The following is a 7,394-nucleotide window of genomic DNA, read 5'->3' as shown; positions in this document are numbered from 1 at the left end:
TGCTCAACACCTGTCTGTCTTCTGTGTCTTATTTTTTAATTGGGTCTAAATCCTAGAAGGAAACAAGGGTGTATTTATGGAGCCCCCGAATCTTACAGATTCTCTCCTTTTTATAGAACCAGTGTCGGCAATTCGTTATTTAGAGAAGCTTCTCTTTCGAGACTCTTTTTCGCAAACAGTATGAGGCTATTAGGACTTTTGTTTATATTTTCGAATTTCCAGTGTATCTTTTATATCCCTTTGATAAGTCCCAACAATGTGTGCTTTTCCCTTTATTTTCTAAATAGTTAGGATTCTCAGCGGTTTACTTATTGTTTTCATCTTTTCGGAGACGCAGCAGTTGGATTTATTAATCCATTTATTTTTTTCTTTGCTCGTTTGTTGTTTCCTGTTTTGCCTCTCAATTCATTCTTTTCGTATGTTTTACATGTTTTCCTTAAGGATACTTTGATGCGCTTTTACTAGACTTCCGCCGCCACTCGGCGACGTCCCCAGGCTCTGGGCTTCCTCCGTGCTCCTCCCGAGACAGCCGGGGAACAAAGCCTCGTCCTGACGCCAGCGGGTCTGGACGGAGCAGCCGGGCTCGGGTGGCAAGTGCGCGGGGAAGCGCCGCCGCCTCGGGAAGGTCTGCCCCGGTCTGCCCCGGTCTGCCCGAGCAGGCGGTGTGCACCAGACGGCGGGCTGTGCCGTGCCGGTTCGCGGACACACAGTCCACACCGCGGGAATCCAGGGGCAAAGCGTTCCGGGCATGGCCGAACATGTTTTTAATGTGGAAAAAGCATGCTTGGATCAGCCTGCAAAGTGGTCGTGAGAGAGAAGAAAGTTTCTGTTCCCTTGCCCCTCACTGTCATTGGTGTGTTTGCTTCCTAGCTCATAGAACATCTAGAATAAATCCCACGGCTCACGCACTCCTGACCCTTCAGCCTGAATGTCTCGAGTGTTGGCATCTCTACAACGTGTCACAGCAGCATACCTAGAAAAGTTTCCTTAAATGTGACAGCAGTTATGACAGCACAATGACAACATGATAGAAGGTCAGTACACTGCCGAAGTGCTTAATTAACGCTCGTCATATTCCAAAGAATATCCGTCGATAGATACCGCAAAGATTCGCTGGCCTTTCCACTCAGATATATTCGCGTCATGTAAAACAGGAGTCAGCAAACTCTGACCTGCAGTCTAAATCTGGCCCTCTGCCTGCCTTTGTAAATAAAGTTTTATTAGCACACAGCCACGTCCATTCGTTTACACAGGGTCTATGGCCGCGTCCATGCTAATGGGGCAGAGACCATTTGGCCCTCAAAGCCCAAAGTGTTTACTATCCGGCCCTCGACAGAGAAAGAGTCTTAACCTCTGCTCTGTGCTCGGCACAGAATGACAGTCACCTGTAGCTCGGGGCTGTGTAGCTGGGGGTGAAGGGGTTTAACCAGCACAGCGAGTGAGGATGGCAAGAACGAACATCTTCCCTCTGCGGCTAAAGAAAACCCAGACGACAAACTCTACTTTGCTCCGGAGTCTCTATTCTGCCGTCTGTCACTGAGCTGTGTTTTTCCACGAACAGATGATGATGTTGGAAAATTCAAGTTTTCAAGGAGGTGTTTTCCATAAACCCTCTGCCTTTGTAAAACAAAGCCACCTCGAGCAACAGAAGGCGTACTGGAGCCGTCTGCAAACCTCTGTTTTGTGACCTAAGTCCCACGGGGACTGAAGACCACGCCCACGTGAGCCTTGGAGGCGAGAACCAGGTTCGGAGTCCGAGGACCTGGGTGCACGTTCCAGCCACGGGACCAGCCCCCCGCCCCTGGAGATGAGACGGTGTCCGTGTGGCCTCGTTTCCCATCTGCAAAATGGACCCGCCTGGGAGGTGGAGCTCCGATGTCCCTTCCAGCTCCACACCCGACTCTGGGGGCCAATCTAAGGGAAAGCCTGGCCCCATTCTGACCCTGCCCCACGCAGATGTGACGTGTGACGTCCGAACAATAAGGAAGCTCTAGAGAGGACCCCTGGCCCCTCCTCCCCTCGTTGGACCTACGTTGCGCTCAAGTTCTGCAGAACCGGTTACCGGGTTCGAGCAGCCGAATGAGCCGATGTAGCCGATGTTTGGGCTCGGCGACAGCTCTCCTGGAGGCGGCCACTTGGGGTCTTAACCGTCCTCCACGGCCACAGCCATGGTGCTCGCACCGCGGACACGCCATCCATCGGAATCTGTTTTGTATTTAGGAAACAATGTACAGCGCACACATGACTTAGTTATAACACACTCGCTGCAGATGATTTCAATTGTGTAGTTTTCGACCGTCTGCAGATTCTAACACCTTCCCGGCCCCCGACGCGGCTCTGGTCTGCTGTCGGCCTCTCCGAGTGTGTGACCCTTTGGTAATTTCGCAGGCCGGGACCCCCGGCGTCTGGGAGATGGGGGAGGGGCGGAGATGAGGTGACTCAGCTCAGTGTGAGCCCACGCGACACTAATTCTGTTCCTTACGAGTGACTGGCATGCGAGTCGCAGTGGCCGGCGTGGAGAGGGCCCCCCAGGAGAGTCGTTGAGAGGCTCCAGCCCAAGCGAGGTCTGCGTCTGCCTCGGGGTCTGGATCTCAGCAGCGGCAGCTCAGCCCAAGGTGGACGGCCTCACGGCCACGGAAAAGCTGTCTGAAAGCTGTTCACGGGCGGCAGGGGCGGCCTCTGCCACTCACATGCCTTTCAGGCATGACCTACCCCGTGCGCTCAGAGGGCTGCGGGGACGCTGTTGGCTGCGTCCAGAGGGCCTTGGGAAACCCGCATTCGGACTTGGCGGCTGAGAGCCGGACAACTGAGTGGCTGGTTAATGGCCACACGGGGAATCCATGGCCGAATGGTCTTTAATTTTGTTCTTATTTTGAACTGCAGATTCATAGAAAGGGCGAAGTCTCTTCATCCATGGCCCTTAAGAACACTCACGGAAAGGTGAGTTATTTGGCGGTGTAACCACAGCCCAGGTGCCGTGGTCCACCTGGAGGCCCCGTCACAGGTGCAGCCATAGGCCTTCGGGGAACGGCGGAGTGAGCGCTCTCACAGTGCGAGCCCACAGACTCGTGACAAAGGTCCTGCGCACTGGGTAAGGAGGGGGCGAGGGGGTACGGGGGATGCTGACTAAGGCGATGCTGGTCTCCTGCCTCTAAGCGGACACATGCGTGTGGGCACGCAGCTGTCGGGGCTTACTCAAAACTGCACGTGGTTCAGGCGACAGTGCTGCTCCTTCGTGGGGAACAGCCCAGGCCAGGTCTAGGACGTGGCTGGGGCGGGAACCTTCCAGCGAATTTGAGGGCATGCCCACTGGTTCCGGGAGGCCCCCTCGTTTGGTGCTTGTTGGAGCCGCGTTAGTAGAATGCAGAATTTGCTGAGCTTTGCCCTGTTGAAGGATGGGCTCCTGGGCCCCGTCAACACACGGCCTCCCGGCACCGCTCACATACAGAACCCCGTGGTTAACGTCCTTCCCGGCACGTGATTCACGTCACGAGCACACTCAAGGCTCTGAGAAGTCCTGCAGGGAAACGAAGCGTTTAGCGATGGCTTAAACGCAGCAGAGCGGATCACCACCCGCCCCGCCCCGCAGCGCGGTGAGCAGGTGCTGCTCCGAACGCCTCCGATGCGATGGGGCCCATCTTCTCTCCTGTGTCCTGAAAACAGTCGTCCTTCCCAGGGAATCTCGTTGCTCCTCGTTAGGTTGCACCAGGTCCCATCAGGCGACAGGCCGGAGGCACTCAGCATTTGATCGTTTCTTAATTTGTCGAATATTTTACTTTAAATAATGTATTCTTGATGTTTTATGCTCCATGTTTACTTACTGAAAAAATTAAAATTACCCTTGCTGTGTCAGTTTTATTGCTCAGTGGAATAGGCCCCTCTATTACCCGTCAGGAGGAGGCACGCGGATGACAGCGGCTCTAGGTCATTTCGAAGTCTGCGTTTGGTTGGGCCTGGGGCTCCGAGCGCCACCGCAGGCCAGAGGATGGCGTGTGTCGGGCGGACACTCTGGGCCTCCCTCAGTGACCTGAGCTCTCTCCTTTTCCTTGTCATGGGTTTATTTCCTCCGCATTCTTCAGGCGAGTCCCTGTGCGCCCCAGCCATTGTCACACCCTGGGTTCGGGCACCAGCAGCTCTCGCCCGGGCGCCCGACACCCCGACTCCTCCACGTGTGGACTGATGAGCTGGTTGGCAAAGTGCTCGGTCACCCAGCTGTGTCCGGCCCTCCTCACGGCGGAGAGATGACCGTGACCTGTCGACACTCCGGGCAGCCCCACAGACCCCACCTGCGGGGCTCCGCTGTCCCCAGACGTGACCTGGGTCCCTTTCACGTCTGGCTGCAGAAGGGGTTGAACAGGCCCGTGGGCTGGCGTTCCGTGAACCCCGATGTTAAACGCACACGGCCATTGCCCCGGCCATTGCATGTGGGTTTGGGGAACTGGGTCCTTCTGGAGCAAGTGGCCACGGGCGGCATGTTCACTGCCACGGTTGCAAGCCTGATGTGCGCCTGGTAGGAAAGATGCCTTTCTCCTTCTCGCCCGCTTCCCCAGCCGAATGCCGACCTGGAAAGCATCAACATTGCTCTCCCGTGAAGCATTTTTCAGGCCTGACATGCAAAGCTCTGATGTAGAAATTGAAATTTCACACTCTGAAGGGCCCAGATGGCTGCGGAGGTCGGGGCGGCTCCCGCGTCACCCACCGGTGCGTCACGGCGGGGGGAGGGGATGCCGCCTGTGTTAACACCCGCAGACATGCGTGCGTCAGAGGGTCTGTGTGCAAAAAAGTTTGCTTGACATCTGTGCGCCCCCCTCACCCCCCAAACGGCACACACTCAACAATTTTAAGCCAAGGGGCACGTCCCACTCATCTGGTGAATGCATCAGCGGAATGCAATCCGCTTTCACAAACAGATGTCCCCGGGGGAGGGGGGCACTGAACGCTGGTTAGAAGTTGCCGGAAGGTTCTTTATGAGGTTCTCGTTTTGTGGGCTGGGGAGTGGAACGGCCAGAGACTTGACTTTAATTGAAACACACCTAATTTGGGTGCTTGAGCTAGATTTCGTAAAGAGAGTGTTTCGGGTCCCCCCCCCCCAAAAGGAGGGTTTCCGTTTCCCGTCTGCTTACTTGGGCGTCTCTGTATGTTTTCCTGAAAAGACCGGCAAGAAACACAAAGCCACCGCGCCCTGCCCCCGCCGGCTGGGATGGGGGACCAGGCTTCGGGCTTCAGAACCCCATGGGCCTGCAGGTGGAAATGGTGTCTTGTCTTGAGCTGTGTGCACACGGCGGGGAGCTCGTGGGTGACAGGGAGGCCACGTGGTGAGGACATCTGCTCCCCGCAGAGGCCGCCGGTGGCATCTTGGATCTCGCTTACCTTCTTCATGTGCTGCTTCCTCTCCTTTCTACAAACCTCAGACGTCTCAGAGGAAGGTTTAAATTCTTGCAGGATCCTGGAGGAAGCGGCCGTTTCTTTTGTAAGTTGTTCCTCCCTTGTAAAGTGTCTCGCTCCTAGAGCTCCCAGCTGAGGAGCCTGCGTGGTTATCATCAATGCGGACAGAACCGGAGAAGGGGCGACACCAATACAGTCCCCGAGCAGGTCTGGCCGGCTCCCTCGGGAAACCGAAGCGAGCAGTTTCCCATGGTCAAGGACGAAAGGACAGATGACATGGCTTGTTCCAGGTGGCCTGAGGCAGGCTGCCACCTGGAGGGATGGTGAGAGCACTGCCCCGTAGCGGGCACACCTGGGTCTCAAGTCGCTCCATGCGAAGGGGTCTCGGAGCCTCGCGGGAGCGCTGACCCCCTGGCCGCGGCGCCCGGGGCTAACCAGGGACGGGACTCGACGACCCGCCGGGCCTGCCAGCTTCCATGCCACTGTCGTGGTCCTCGGGGCCTTGCATTCCAAAACGCCCTGAACAAGGCAACACCCTGGAGACCAGCGAGGCACGGCGCGCTCCGGGTGCAGAGGGCGCGGCATTGGCGGACGTTGGTCCCTGTCTCCCGGCGTCCGCACTCCCGCGTGACACCCTCCGCCGGGCGGGGCCCACCTGCGGCCTGCTGCTCGCCAGCAGCCGGTGGCCCGGGGCCGAGACGCTCCCCTGCTGCTTGGAAGACGCAGGCTGCCGCGCAGGCCCGGAGACGGGCTGCGGAGAGGGCCACTCGCCAGGGACTCCGGTCGGCCTCCGGGCGCTGGACGGGCCCCCACTGGCGACCAGCAAGGAGACGGACCTCAGCTCTGCCAGCGTTGGGAGTCTGGAGACTGCGGTGGCCGCTTGGTGGGACCTGACACACAGAACCCGCGTGAGCCGGGCCTGGACTCCTGACCCAAAGGGACTGCGAGACGATAGCTGTGTCTTTTAAAGCCACCGAAGTTGAGGTATTTGTCACTCAGCAGAGCGATCCTGATACAACGGACAGCTTGGTGTCCCCTGTGGTGGCCCTTGACGAGGGACAGCCCGCTGACCGTGCCCGTGTGGGAGCGCCCCGGCCCACTTCTCAGACACTGTGCTTGGCTCTCACTGTCCGGGTCTGCGGGATGTCACCTACGCTCCTGCGGGCTCGCAGACAGTGTGGCAATGGGAGGGAAGGTCGACAGTCCCCACAGGGCACTTCGGGACCGGTTACCGTGCCAGCCAGGAGTGGGGACCCCACTGCTCACGGGGGCAGCCAGGGCGACCGGCTCGTGAAGCCCCGGAGGTGGGGGAGGCAGCAGGTCCCAGGCCGTGGGGGCTGGACCGTGCATTCCGGTCACCCGCATGCCCACGCCGGCCCAGGGACCAGCCCGGCAGAGGGCCAGGGGCGGGGTGCAGGAATGTCATCGGGCGTTAAGGATAAGGGACTCGGGCGGGAAGACGGAGCTGCCTGGCGCTGACTGGACGCTCAGTGGGCGAGCGTGAAGACTGGTCAGCAGAACGGCTTCTACACCGAATTGGAGGACCCAAGGCCACGCGGGCTCCTAGTGAGGGGCGGGAATGGTTTCGGGAGAGAGATGGGGGCCCAAATCCTGCCAGAGAGATCTGCGGTGCAGCCGTGTCCAGCGGGGAAGTCAGGGGAAAGCAGGTTCCACCACGCGTGGCCACGTGACGCCCTAACGGAGGACAGAGTGGACAGCCCGCGGCCCTTCGTCGCTGGCGCAGGCTGTTGGCAGCAGCGGCCAGGCGAGGCGTGGCTTACCTATCTCTGGGCCTGTCCCCAGGACACAGAGACCCGTGGGGTGGTTTATGTGCCGTGCGTGAGGGCCAGCGGGCAGCTCTCGGCGTCATAGGGAATGACTCAGACGCGGGAGCGCCTCCGCTTCGGGGGGATTCCGCCTCTCCCTGCGGTTCTGGCCCCTGCGTGCCGGGCGTGTCCGCGGCCGCTCTGTCCCGGAGGCTTAGGACTGGCGTGGCCCGCGAGCCCAGG

Source organism: Pteropus vampyrus, unplaced genomic scaffold (assembly GCF_000151845.1).
Source record: "Pteropus vampyrus isolate Shadow unplaced genomic scaffold, Pvam_2.0 Scaffold364, whole genome shotgun sequence".
Taxonomy (NCBI): domain Eukaryota; kingdom Metazoa; phylum Chordata; class Mammalia; order Chiroptera; family Pteropodidae; genus Pteropus; species Pteropus vampyrus.
The sequence above is the reverse complement of the archived record's forward strand: the minus strand, read 5'-3'. Positions refer to the sequence as shown.